Source organism: Cariama cristata, unplaced genomic scaffold (assembly GCF_000690535.1).
Source record: "Cariama cristata isolate BGI_N322 unplaced genomic scaffold, ASM69053v1 scaffold1297, whole genome shotgun sequence".
In the NCBI taxonomy this organism is placed as follows: domain Eukaryota; kingdom Metazoa; phylum Chordata; class Aves; order Cariamiformes; family Cariamidae; genus Cariama; species Cariama cristata.
In genome coordinates this window covers 154,520-169,535 of record NW_009624762.1, presented here as the reverse complement: position 1 = coordinate 169,535, position 15,016 = coordinate 154,520, and the positions used below count along the sequence as shown (strand labels likewise).

Sequence of the window (15,016 nt, the reverse complement as noted above, 5' to 3'; positions counted from 1 at the left end):
GAATTGTGCTAACCTCAGCAGGGGTTATACAGAAAGTACTTAGCAGTCAAACAACTTCCACTGTCTCCTTATGCTTCTGTAACATTTAAGATATCTTTTTTAGGCATTATAAAATCAAGTCCAGAATTATTTCAGTTCGCTGGTTTCTGAATTTAAAGATCCTGCATATCGCCTTGTCTCTAGCCTAAATATAGAACAAGGGGAATAATGTGTAGGACGATGCCTTGTGCTCTCAGTGCAGCTTCAAGGCCCGATAAGCAGAACTTCACATACAAAGCAAACTACTGGGATCCACAGGCTGCCTGACCTCCCAGGTGTTTTGGGGTTTTTGGACTGCATTTGCTTAATGGCTTTGAAAAAACAATTCTGTCTGCCATATGCACCACAACATGATACTTAGGTCCCTAAGCTTGCAAACTTCAATTTCATGAAAGTTCTTGAAGTCCACAGTTGACTCGCATCATTGCATTGTTCAACTCCTGGGCATTCTGCAATTCTTGTCTGGTTTTGAAGGCTTTTCATGAACTGATTGAGTTTGGGCATAAGCCACAGAACAGTATTTGGGAGGGATGCAGATCTTCAGGAGAAGTTAATCACGGTGAAGCATGATCACATGTGCCTCTCTGAAACCTGCACAGCAACTACCATCTTCTCTAGTCACTTAGTTATACTGAAAAGAAACAAACTCCAGTGACCCACCAAGACACACACGGGTGAGTCAAGCTGGCAGAGGTATACTGTTGGTGCCACAGGATACCGGGCAATTTCTAAAATTCACGATGATGTAATTCTGCAGTAATCTCCTGAAATCTTTGCCACTCATGAACATGCTCAAGCATTTAAAGGTGAAAGCACAGAAAGTTTGACTGAATATCTATGAAGACATCTGAAAGGGGAAAGTAGTTTACTTCTTGAACACTGCTCTGAGACCACCTGGAAGGAGAAGTTGGAGGGAAACTGATACCAAGATGAAAATGCAGAAAAAAAGATACATGATTGTAATGGAGGGCACATTTTCACCTAACTTTGTGGGAGCTCTAAGAAACATCGTAAGCCACAGCTATGTTCCTTTGCTTTTGTGATGGACAGACCTAAGTGCCCTCCTGCTCTACGTTGCCTGATCACATATAACACGTTTACCTTGTGTATATCTTGGAGTATTACACAATTAATGTTAAGTTGCAGTCACCCTTCTGACCCCAGAATGAATAAGCACACATGCGTAGAAACTGGTCTTGACAAGGACAGAAATAAAGCCTCATTCTTATTCCTCACTGATCAGACATGCTTCTGTGCTAGGTGGCATCAGCAAGAGATGAAATAGCCGGAGGTTTTACCTTGTGGCTGGTAGTAGAGTGGGACTTAGTTTGTATAATTATCACTGAGGGAGCATATTTCAAATAAGCATTGCACAATCTTCACTGGAATCTCATTTGCAATTGTAGTAATTTACTTCCAATCCTTCCTCTAAGAGCCATCCTCAGCCAGGACTGCACCAAGGGAATAGCGCTGCCACTCAAACGATGCAAGTGATTAGCGCAGAGCAGCCTCAAAGGTCTGATTGCACGCACAAAGCCATGCTGCAGTCGCAGAAGCTGGTCAGTGACCAAACCTTCAGGGATTAAATTATTCAAGAACCCCCAGTCTAATATTAAAGCAGAAAGACACCCCTTTACTTTTCATCAAAATGATACTATTGTCCAGCCCTTGCTCATCACCTTGCTTGTATGTACAGCAAATGGGGCCTAAGCTTTTGAAGACTGTTCTAGGTGTCAGTTTTAGGAGGCCAGGAGTGTACAAACCAACCCACTTGTCTGCCATTTCAATATTGTAGCATTTCAATATTGTAGCAGCTGAACTGGGAACTGAAAGGCACGTGTACATAAAAGTGAAAAATTAATAGCTGTAATAAGCAGCACAGGTACGTCAGCAGATCAGGCAAATAAATAACTGAGGAGACAAGCAGTGAAGTGATATCCAGTGCACTGGGAGAGCAAAGAGCACGTGCCCCAGAGTGAGGCCCCTGAGGGCAGCTGTGCAGAGGGGACCAGCCCCACCACCAGCACCTTTCCCCTCTCTCGCAAGAGAGAGACTTGAAAAGCAAGGCTCTGTGTAGTAAGCTAGATACCACGCTGAAGCACATTTCCAGGACTTCCTATACTTAGCACAAACAGGGATGTGCTTGCTACAAGTACAAGGCACACAACGCAATTCCACTCCTCTTAAAGCCAAGGATGCATTAGTATTGTAGGTACAAATAAACTGTGCTCTAAAAATCACTAGAGGAAAAAAGAACACTCTTACTGGATCATTTCTCAAGACCCTCTCTCCAACGAGGTGAAAAACGTGTCAAAATATTAACAAGTAACAAAGACAAAAGTGCCAGAATTGAGCCTAGATTAGGCCCATCTGATGCACAGACACATGATGTTTGCCCCAGCCACGCTGCCTCATTCTCTGCGCAGGGCACAGAGCACGGACAAACCGGGCAGGCAGCTCCGTGGTGTGTTTGCCTGCTCTGTTCAACAGAACTTTGCATACCATGCAAACACAGCCCTGAGTAAAAAAAAACTCTTTACAGGTTTTCCTAAGATGTTCCTAAATAGGGTATCTTCTGAGGTAGCATTACTCTCTCGTTTTACACCAGTGAGGCCACAGACACAAACAGGAATTTCCCTGTCCCTCTAGTTGGCACCACTGGCTGTTTGGATGCTGGGCGTACAGAACTCTAGAGGAAGGGAACATGTTCAGCACACCCAGAAACCTTCAATAGTTCAACTGCCAAAGTAACAAATTTCACCTGGATCCATATGACTGGTTTTTTTTCCCTTTAACCTTTCTTTGACATAAAAAAATTACCAAATTGTTACTGCCCTTTTCTTAACACAGAGCTGTAGAAGAGCTTCTTGGAGAAAAAGGCTTCTATTAATTTTAATTTTTTTTAATTGGGTAATGAAAACACTTCCACCTAATAACATCAGGGTGATCGAACCACTTCAAATGCATCTTTCAGAAAAGAATCCAGGCTCTGCATGGACATTCAATGACAAATTTCTACTCAGTTTTCAGTTCAGCAACTGAAAACAAGGACTGAGAATGAAATTGTGAGAGTGGCAAGCATTGCTACCTGCAAATCAATCCATGAAAACCAAGTTTCCTTAACTCCCAAAGATCCCACTATCACACTTGCCCCAGAATCCAAACTAAGCAACTATCAACCCTGTTATGCATTGAATTAACGCTCAGTAACAATTGCAGCTAACACCTCCCAAAAGGATGTCACTCACTATTGAGCTATGGCCAGAAAACATCAGAACAAGTACAGCTTCTTAAACTGCATATGATCATGTATTTCTAAAATGGAAAACAGTCTGTCAAAGGCCCACAATTTGCTCTGAATTTTACAGTGTGTAACACTGTGTTACTAGAGCACAGTTACTCCCACTGCATGTTTCTCTAGCTAGTACTGCATGGTTTAAGCCCACACAGCTTTTACAGCCAGTACTTCCCTGCACAGTTTACACATGTAATACTGCCAAATGTTACAGGTTGTTCTCTTGCTTGAGTACTAAGATTCACAAGATAATTATCAATGGAAAGTAAATTGGCCTGACAGTTTCTTTGTGTAGGACATAGATTAAGGCATGGCCACATTGGTACACTGCAAGAAAAGCAGCCATTTAGATGGGCCACCCCTGACAACAATTAAAAAAAACCCCAACAACAAAGACGACCAGAATCTGCTTAGCAACCAGTCTTTTGCTTGCAGACTCTACTAAAGCTAAAAAAAATCTTCCAAGTTCTCCTAAAGCAAGTTTTATTTTCAAGAACAGCAACAATAACTATTAATATGTTGGAAGCATCTGGGAATTATTTTCACAGCCTAGAGCTCCGGTGTGAGAGGAACCGTGTTGCTGCTGTGAGCCACATACCAACACAACACATCCCACACGCTTCTGTGAGCTGAGGCAAGGGAGCTTCCAGCATCGCATGCAGAAGATGACACATTTCCAGGGGGGGTTGAGCTAGTGCTGGGCATGCATTTGGGTTTGACTGGAGGTGGAAAATTCTTTCTCAATACTGAATGACAGATGACAGGCACGGGATACAGACAGGAATGGCCTGGGAAACAACCCAAATGTGGTGGAGCAAGGAACAAGCAGAGAAGCAAAGACAGGCTGGCACAGTCCGTGCAATAGCCTAGGAAAATGGATCTATTCAATACAAGATTGGACACAGGCAGAACAAAGGATGCTGTATTAATGATGCTCTGAAATAAAGACAGGTTGAATGGGATATACGGTAAAACAGATGGATAGGAAAGGAAATGCTGCATCTCAGAGACCTGGCAAGATTAACAGCTTGAATGCAATAGCTAGAAAGGGGTCATAATAGAAGATGACACTCTTGTTACAGAGCCGAGGAACAGACAGGGTGGCAACGACATCCTTAGTGACCGAGGGAGGAGGTGTTCAGGAAGTCCTAGAAATTCTCTTACTGGTGTGTTTGTTTTTTTTTTTTGGCTATCCTGCTTTTGAGCTGAAAATTTGACATCCATGGATAACACAGAAAGACAAGGAATGGTCTTCATTTGGGCAGTATATGGGCTGGAACAGAGAAATAAGGGAAAAACAGAGGCAGAGAAATACTCTGAGAAAAGTCAGGGGAAGGAGAGAGGGAACAGGCATGGGTAGAGTTGTGGGACCTGAAGCAGGTGAGGTCAGAGGAAGCTGCAATGAAGCCAGTGAAAACAGATTAAGTGGGTGAGAAGGGGATGAACAACAGTGCAAGGTAAGAGTGACAAGAGGAATGTGGTGACTAACACGGGGTAGAGGAAGATGCATAATGTACAGAGCTGAAAAAAAACAACAAAAGATAACCTCTGTAAGAGTTTTTAAGAGAGGTGGCTGGGGGGGAGGTGGGGGGGAACAGGGGCAAGCTTTATTTTGTGGTTGTTTCTAGACCATCAGACTCCTTTCTTTCTGGCTATACAGGAGTTTTCAAGAAAGCCACGTAGTTTTGGGCTGTCTGGCATATTCTGTTGAGCCCACACATTATAAAATATAAGTACAGGGTTCCTTTAGCTGTCATCTTTAAAAAAAATGCATTTTCTTGCAGAGCAGTGTTATGACACTCCTCTGACTGCTCAGCCTCCTCACCTCTTAGAGAATATACGAGACTTGTGGATATAGAAAACCGGAAAACTTCTTACAAGTAACAGCTCTGTAAAGTTCTTCCAAGCTGGCATGTAATAATGGTAATTTGAGTATCCTCCTTCATTGTCTTCTGATGCAATTAAAGGAGCCATAGGAGGGCTAGGGAGCACAACAAGCTCCATGGAGTACAAGAATGAGAAAAGCTATGATAGGGTAAATGACTTACATAAGCTGTGTATAAGAAACAGGCTAGACATTTTTGTGTCCTACACAACAGAAAAGCAGGACAGAAATTTTATATGGTCAAGCATATCTGAGGCCACCTTTTCCTGATACTTCTGGTTTAGCCAGCAGGCTAGAAAAATGCAGCAGAACAACACACCCTGAAGAACAAGTCTTGGGCTGTTCTCAAAGAGCCTGCCACATCGACCAAGAAATTAGTAACAATCTAAGATATAGCTCAGAATCAAACTTGGTAAGTGGCTGTCAAGATTGTCAGCAAGGCAAGGATGGGAAATTGATAGCCCCAACAGTAAGCGAACAAGGTGTCCCTCTGCTTTACTAGCAAAGGATCCATTAGGGACAGAGGAATGTGAAAAAAACAGGACATTCAGTCCATATTGGATAGCTCAAGGAGCCTACTTTATTTTCACAAAACCCGTTGAGATGAAGACTTTCCAGCGGCAAGTTGGTGGAATAGCCAGAAGCAGGATCCTCTCTAAAGGTTATAGATAAAACCAGCTAGAAGTAGGACTGAAAAAAATACCCCCCATCAACAGCTTTCTAGGTCATTGTTCCCTATAACTGCACCTGCCTCTCAACCCAAAACTTCAAGAAAGCAGCTGAACTTGATGTTCAACTGCTGTAAAGCCGCACAGCTCTCCTCCTGTCCTCTGAGGCCCTGATCACACTCCACAGCTCCACGCAAATCTCCCTGACAAGTTATATGCCACATGGAGGTGTGCCAGTCAGTCCATAACGCTAGGGACAAAGGCCGTTCTGTTCGCCTGCCTATGGAGCACGCTGTGTTCAAGTGTGGGAGTAGCGGGGTTAATGTGAGTAACATTTCCTCATTTTGCTGCAAGGAGCAGGCGTATGACTGACCTGCGCTAGAACTGTGGCTCTCCCAGGGTACGCTCAGGGCACCGTGCAAGGGCTGGCCCCAAGTGCCCTAGAGGGAGGGCGACTCTTTCCTTGAGCCTCAGGAACAGCAGAGTTGGCACTTCAGGAGCTTGGCTGTTCTTGCTGATCTTTCTTCCCTCTACAGCTCCCACAGTTCTGCTGCTTTTATCAGAGTGGTCACATAAAACTGCAAGGAATATACCAATACCAACTGCATTAAAGCATGGCTAAACTTGCTGCTAACTCTGCCCCCAGTTTATGGAGCGTAGGACAAGGGGCCTTGGTCACAGGACAGGGCTGAAGCTGACAGGGAAGATCTTTTGAGGGATTAACAGTGCTCTCTGAAGGGCCAGAAGGGTCAGGAGGGATTTTATTTTTCCAACACAGAGTTCCAATGTCTTCTGGGGATTAGGGAAAAAAGAAAATTTCGCAGAGAGGAGCTGCTCTAAATCAGGGTTTGGAGAGAGAAGAACAAATCCAGGAAATGTTCTGATATCAAAACCACGCTGAGAGGAACCTGACGCACAAGCGTGGTATAAACCCAGATATATTCAGTCCTCTGTCTCTATGCAAACACTTAAGCCTGGAACAAGCTCTGCACCAACCTTTACCCAGCATTCCTACTCTGTCACATTCCTTCTTTATCCCCTTCTCTCAGCAAATCTTTGTACTCCAATATCCACTTTGTTACTGTGCTGTTATCCATCACAGGTGTTTCTTGAACTAGCAAACTGAGGCATGGACATCCCAAAAGCTATTTTTAAAATAAAGACATTGGCAGAGTGAATTGGAACAGCAAGATTCTGCAAAACAGACTTGTCTTTGCACACCATCAGGCTACCATTTCAAGCAGGAATAACTGCTGTTTAATTTATGCTACACTTCTGAAGTAAAATCTTAGAAGAGGTGCAAATACTGCAGTACTTCTAATGCTCTTCCTCCCATAGAACAGCAGTGGAGAGTTAGGTACCAAACCAAGGATCCCTGAAAGCCAAAAAAGGCGCTCCCAAGGATAGCCAGTGAGATACATCAAGGACAGGGACCAGTTCCTTCTCTGTGTCAGACAGAGGGCAGGTTTGAAAGCAAGGCCCCCACTTTGCACGTGAATGGTGAAATCACTCATCTTCACCTGCTCACAGGTTATCCTGGGCTGTTGTTGCACAGGGCCTGATCGAGAGTGCGCACTCCACAATCAGGTCCTGCAGATAACACTGCTGCAGGATGGCAGGTTAGGAAGCCTGTGATCAGGTGCACATGAGAGCCCTCAGCAGGTAGGGGCCATCAGGACCCCAGAGGGTTAGCACCTGCTGGCCACAGTAACTCAAGTGCAGCAGAGCAAGGATTTGAGGATCTCAGTGCCACCATGGTAGATGGCCCTCACGTGCTAGAAGTGGCAGGCAGGAAGCCAAGACCTTCTGCAAATGTAGCCCTTAGCCCTACAAGATACAATGCCACTGGTACGGATTAAAAGAGCTCTTTTATCGGGATGCTGAAGTATTGGAAGTTGGTTGCAGCCTTCACCATGAAGAGATGCTCTTGTGAGCATCAGAAGACATGCCATGTTTTCTTTAAGTGATGGGGAGCATCAGACAGAGTTCTACGGATACGCTGGATAAAATATAGACAGACTTTGAGATAATTTGGCACAAGTAACTTCAGGAGTTGAAACATTATTGGATCATTTTTTCTCTAAGGGGAAAAATATTTGTGGAGCCAAGCCTCTCTCTACATCCCAGTAACTGGGAACACATTTAATACCGGCAAACAGACATTATTAAGAGTCCCCTAATACTCACATGCTATCATTGACAAGCGTTAACAGAAGCTGTTAGAGTCTTTACAATTTAACAGCTGGCAGGGCTGATGTAAGAACTCAAAAGCCATCAGGCTGTCTCCAGTTATTTCCTTTGAGTGACATATTTAGGTCTGTTTTACAGCCACGGATGGAAGTTTGGGCAGTACCTTCCCCTCTTTAAAACATGTAGGGGGTGTGTGTGTGTGTGGAAACACCCGTGCCCACAAAGAGGTGAAACACAGAGGGTACCTCTCCTGTTCTGCTTCTTCAATTTGGCTCCTGGAGGAGGTCCATTCAGAGACCAACCCCATAACCCAGTCATTCCCTTACGCGTGTGCAGGGCCCCTTCCGCGATAACCTCAGCATTTTTGTTTAGGAGTTAAAACTGTGACAGGCCCCCATGTGCTATTCTTACTCCAAGAACTAAGATAAGCCTACTGATTTTTTTGCTTGTTCCTAATGAGTATCAGATTAATACGGCTATTTAGAGAAAGCATGGGTCTAGCAAAAAATTATGTATTTTATATAAATGCTTCTGTGTGGACTGAACTCCTGCTGGTGGTCTGCATGTGTGCTACAGACCATAGCATACATGATGTGGGAGCTACCTACCCACATCTCACACGTATGCATGGGAACAAGCATTTGGATTGCTAAGGGCTCACTGTATGACTGCAAGTGTGAAAGCTTATGCCATTACTCCCACCTTTCCAAAAAACCCCAACATGCACTTGCAAGATAGTCTCTCCTCAGATGAGGATAATCCACAGTGCTGCATGAGCTACACTGGCTTCCATCACCATCTTCAGCCTGCTGGGGGAGGATCCCTTGTGCAGGGGATGACCAAGTCCTAACACTGACAAGGGCATGAGAAAGAAGCTCAGCACAGCCACAGCTGCCCATAGTAGTGTGGCAGGTACGCTCCTCCTGCCTTTTGACAACACCAGAAATTTCTTCACTGGTGGAGCACGCGTGCTGTCTATGGTCACATACACACCTCGGTCGACAGACAGGGCCCACTAATGAAGTGCCTTGGCCAAGAGAAGTTTCTAGACCACTGATCATATATGACCACAGATCAGATTTGACTAGGGTATAAATGGAGCCCTGCCAGGAGGCCAGTTGAGCCGGGCCCCCCCACTTGGAGCAGCAGGTCTGCAGTCAGGGACTCTCCCCTTGGGTTGGGACACTACCTAAGGAAACTCCTCGAGGCTGAGAGCCTTCATCTTATAGCTGAGGGATTGCACATTTAGAATCATCATTCCAAAGTCTGGGGATCCCCTGAGTTGACCATGTAGTAATTAAATTCCACTTGGTATCCTGAACCTGTGGTTTACTAAATGTTTGTTGGAGCATAAAGTGATTTTAAGAAGGCATTTTATCCTTAGTTTATCACCAGTTAAACAACTTTGGTCAGAAAAATAAATTCCCCTTTGAGTTTGTCATCTGTCTGGTTTGATTTTTGGTGCATCTCCGTGACAGGTAGAAAGCAGAAATATGGCTCTGGTGACCCCTGGGACCACTTAGCTCCTAATCCTGATGTTTGATGATACATAATTGCTATAGAGTATTTGAATATACTGATTTGCTTTAAATCCATTGCAAAAAGCCGTCTGAAACAATCTTAGAAGTTTGCAGACCTGAGAACTGTATAAACTAAATCCATTAGGCAGTAAAAGAAGTTACAATTCTGACTCCATACTCTGAACATTCACATCTGAGCCCTACACAAAGTTACGCAAGCATGTGCAACCAAAAACTCGGATCCAGTAAAGATTTACGTCCATTGAGGAACATTATTTCTTGTCCTTGACAGCACTGAGCTGTATACAGTACTCTGCAAACAAATCATAATTGCTCCTTCTGGACCACAGTTGTCAACCTTGGTTGCAGAAATACGCAAGACCCAAAAGCAGGAATTAAGCCCTCGGTGGGGCGGGGGGGTTTTTTTGGAAGGGGAGGGTGGTATTTGTTAACTGGTTTCTATTTGCTTTAGTATCAGTTGGGAGAGCAATATACTCACATTAAGATATAAAAGTGGTAATAAATCTCCTCTCCCAGATTACACAGGAATGTTATATATTGCTTCGTATGATCAATAATTCCAATTCTGTTTTCAGTCTGGAAATCTGTTGTGATCATAGCTTTTTCAACCTATTCTGTACTCTTTTTAAAAAAGGCGGATGATAACATTTTGCAGCACTACTTTAAATTTTTTTCTGTCTTTTGAAATTTGTCCTTATATAGTACACAAGAGATTTCTATTAATTGGAATGTAGATAGATAATGTGAAAAGTGCTACAAAGGGTTATTATTCACGTTTAACAAAATTAAAATATGTTGTTCTGATTTCATCTGCATTAACATTTTATGAGTGGGGAGGGGTTCTTGTTTGTTTGATTTTTTTAAAAAAAAAAACAGTTTACATGTCTGTCTTGTTTAAAATCAGCTGTGCTTGGAGGACCACTGGGTAAGCCTAGAACAACTTCCCAGTGAGCAATCAAAGAGTTTAGCACAAGAATAACGCTTTAGAGCCTCAACAGCCCCAGTTGTAGACTGCTCAGTAAGACAAAGAAAGGACTGCTACAATATCTGTTGCTTTTGATACGTGGCAGATGTATTGTTTGTGCCACTTCCCGAACATTTGTCTGCACGAATTACTTTGTTAAATCCAAAACATATATGTTGGAATCAATTAGCTTAATTGCATCTTGTCAACAAGCACTAGTTAGCACAGACATCTATAACACACTACAAGATCACCACTGTAAAACATAAGGCAATGATGTTACATATCCAAGATAAAATCCTGGCCTGCTGAAGCCAGTAAGTTGTGCATTTCCTCAGGAACAAGATTTCACATACCAAATTCCAAACTTATCAAACATCGAGCCATAAGAGATATGGAAAAAATAGGGAGTCTTGCTGTTATTTTCCAAACATTTAGTGCTTTATTTTCACAAGATGAGGATGGTACTGTTCATCTAGGGCTGCAAGGGGCTAAACACTCCACATCTCGAACTGCAATAGTGTTTCTTGCAAAGCGCAGGGCCATACGGACCCTTCGCGCAGCAGGACAGAACAAACCCTTTGTACACATCAGATATTTCCAAGCAAACAGGCATAAGTCTACTTGGCCAGGCCAATGACTTGATAAGCAGTATAGTTTTCCTCATTATCACCATGATCACTCAAAAGCTGGGCAGGCAGGCTTTTTATAAGCTTAATCCCTCATGTTCTCGACTCCAGTCTACATATAACACACTTCACGAAGCCTGAAGCTATGTCTGCCCTATATGTAGTATTTCTGCACTGGAAAGACAGAACCACAATGCATTTGCAATGCAGATTTTTCTCTTACCGCGTTTTACCTAATTATACTATGGAAGCAAAAAGATACAAGGATAGGGTCTTTATCTGGAACAAACACAAAGTAAAATCCACCAAATACAATTTAAACAGAGAAAAAAAAAAATCTCTTTTCACAGACATCAAGAATGCATTTGAAAATGTCGAACAGATGCCCCAAGAAAATGACTTCCCCTGTATCTTTTCTCATCCCAAACCCTTATTATTACTTTTTGATTGATTTGATTTTTCTTGGCTCTTACAGACTCTCATGCTGATCTTCTTAGGTGGGCTCTATACAACCTTCCCAGCTTTCTTTTATCCCTCTAGTTGCCTTGCCAATAAGTTATTCTAGTTTTATGAAAGGTTTCTTTTTTATTTCATAAACATTTGCTCTTGATCCAAAATGAGCTCAAACTCAGTGGTTGGGTCTTTTGTTTTTTAATGCAACACTTGGTCTGCCAAATGCCTTAAAAATGTGCTTCAACCTTCTGTTTATTTGAAAGCTGCTTCTTCCAAGAAAGCTAAGAATAATGAGGTTACCATAGTTTCCTTATCCATGACCAATAAAACGCAATTTGTAATAAAATAAAACAAAGACAAGACTACTCACAAAATGTGGCTAAATGATTGGACATTGATATCTTCACCCTACATCACTCCTAGCACTACTACAGAAAATACTCAAGACTAATCGATACCCAGCTTGTGGTCCAGCAGGGAAGATGAAGATAAGCCTGTCCGATTGCCAGCTATTTGAGACATTTCAATTCCAACACTTAAGACGTCTGTTCATATAAAATCCCTACCCCACAGGTTTAGTATTTCACCTCAGAGACTTTGTATTTTACTGTAAAAATGTACTTGCGCTGCCTGTTCTTACAGTTTTCTTTGCCCCTGAACAGGCAAGCTTCTAGGGAACAAGTCAAAACCAATCTTTTTTCTTCCAGTCAACTGGCCAACAAAACCCTATGTACGCTTCAAAGATTATACAAATTACACCTGCTTTGGACACATCCATTTGCTTTCCTGATTAGAAGTTAAATTATGGAAATTTTCTCTAATAAAATTGACTTTTAAGAAAAGAAAGAAAAACAATTGCTCTCAATAATAATGAATAATGAAAGAGAAAACCACAATATGCATGATGAATATACAGACCCACTGTCAAGTTATTTTTTTTCCTGATTTTAAAGAGTTGTAAAGATTTCCTTTAAAAAAGTAAAATATTTTGCTTTTTCCTTTAAAAAAAAGGAAATAAAAATCCAGAGGATGTTCTGTTTGATGAGACACACTAAGACGACTTACCAAGGCAAGTGCCTTGATAAGGTGCTATGGAATATTTAAATGGGAGGGAAGCAGAATCCTCCTCCCACACTGTCAGTGCACACTATGGGAACTGACTCCAGCAGTGCCTGGGACTCTCCCACAAACACACCAGGTAAACATAGGAGAATGCAACTCAAGATTTTCTGGTGTTCTACTAATGTTTGCTTGCCAGCAACAACAGCCCAAAACAGCTGAGGTTAAATCAAAAAGCTCTGGTCATGGTTTGGTAATCCCTGGATGGAAGCAACAGGGGAAGAAAATACGGCAAGTGTCTTCCTTACCCCAGGCACCCAGGGCTGTAGTCAGGGATTCTGAGCATTACAAGCAGGAAAACTGCTAGAAGAGCATTTGCTGTTGTTTTTGAAGAAAAGCTGTTATCCTCACTGTGCAGCTTTCTGGAGCTTTTGCAGACCCCAGAAGAACCACTGCTGTATTTATCAAACATACAGGTACAAAGTCTCAGTCACCATAGTTTCAGTTATAGTTTAGCCATAAGAAAATACAATACATCTTTTACCCTTGCCTTCTCATCTTGCGAAGGTCATGTAAATGTAACAGCATATAGGGAAGAGAAGGTGTAAGAGTACAAGATATCACTCATACGGTAAGCATGCTCCACTTTTCCAATGAAAAAGCTTATTAGTTCACCCCACTGAAAAACTATTCCACGCGTAACAGGATGCCAGTTCTAATGCATCAGGTAAAGCCATTGTATTTTCACAGAAAAAACATATTAACAGGATTTAAGATGTTGCTCATCGCATCAGTTTAAGTAGTACATTTTTAAATTGCTGATCTCAAGTTAATCAGTGCCAGCAATATAAAAGAAAATAGCTAAAAGCACTGACTAAAAAGACTTGTCTTTCATATCCCTAGAGTGAATTTCCTGGGGAACAGAAAGAAGCAGTGAAGACCAAGCCTACATTAAACTTTGTGCTCTTCTCATCTACCAATAAAGTAGTATGTAGACCAGTTTTTTTTCAACATTTCCTTTATGCCTTCAGTATACCACATTTCAAGTCTCACACCAGCCCTGACCAGGCTGCTTATTATTGGTTTTAAACTTCCCATCCATAAACACTAAGAAGAGAGTTACCTGCTCAGGACCTGTGGCTCTGCATTACCTTACATCGTTGTCCTCTACTGTTAGGGACAGCACCCTAATAGAAGGCCCAGACCTTGTCATTACCCAGTTGGAAGCAGTACTCACAGCAAAAGACATTTGAAGCCCCATCCACTTTGCCATTACCAGTTTGGTTGTTGACCTCTCTTATGGTTCACAACAAGAACTAGCACCCTTCCTTATCCTGCCTGTCAGAAACCAACCAGTGCAATACCTCATTGATGGCAAGCTGCTCTCCGCCTCCCCCAGGGTGGCCGTAGCGGTGGTTGGAGCTCCGAAAGTCCTCATACAGGTCCTCCTCGCTTCCCACATCATCCGTTAGAGCTGTCTTATCCAGTGCCCCATCAGCGATCACTGCAACAACAAAAAGAACAAATTGGTATAGACCACAAGATCCTCAGCAGTGCTGCATCAATTATATGAGCTTGGCTGCGGTGAGGGACACTATAACACAGCACAAAGGAAAACGAGACAAGGAAACTATATAGGCAATTTCAGGGCACAATTCCAGCCTGGTGCATGCCTATTTTTCAGAGAATTTTTCTCCATTCATGTTTTGTTACCATAAACAATTGTGTCTCTTTCTAGACTGGAAAGTATGATTTTTTTAAAAAAAATCAACCGCTGCATGTTGCAAAGAAAAGATCAAGTAAGAATAAGAAATCAGGCTCTGGAAAACAGGCCCAGGGCAAAGATGATGCAAAAATGATTTCATTATGGCACTGTCATGTTGACAGGAAACTTGACTAGGTAACAAGCTCATATCTGCCAATTCATACCTTGACGATTATGATATACCAAATCCTATCAGACCAACTCTCAGCCTTTGGGAAAAACATTCACCTTCCTATTTGTCCACACATTTATTTAATTTGAGCGCCCTTTTTATTGCCTACAAGGGTATTTGCCACAGAAGTATCCATTATTACCGCAGGAGGACCATTCTGCTCAGCACAGCCCTGAATAAGCCACAGATAATGGAGGGTTAGCGGTCTGTAGCTAGAACAAGCATTGAAGTCTGAAGATATAAGCATAAGCCTGAGAGAAATAAAAATATGGCATTTATACTCCTTGCGCAGAAGAAAATGTCACTTCATCTGTTTCACAGGCAGGAACCTTTTCCTAAGGCCTCCTCAAGGTATT

At 42.5% G+C, this 15,016-nt stretch overlaps 1 protein-coding gene across 1 annotated transcript in view; it reads right to left on the bottom strand.

The window, feature by feature from the left end:
• Positions 1-14,216, bottom strand: part of ARHGEF4 (Rho guanine nucleotide exchange factor (GEF) 4) — a 44,648-nt gene extending 30,432 nt beyond the window's left edge. The window contains exon 1 of the mRNA XM_009703283.1: positions 14,088-14,216. The gene's annotated coding sequence lies outside the window, so the exon portion shown is untranslated. The remainder of the gene's footprint in view (positions 1-14,087) is intronic.
• Between the last annotated feature and the right edge of the window lie 800 nt (positions 14,217-15,016).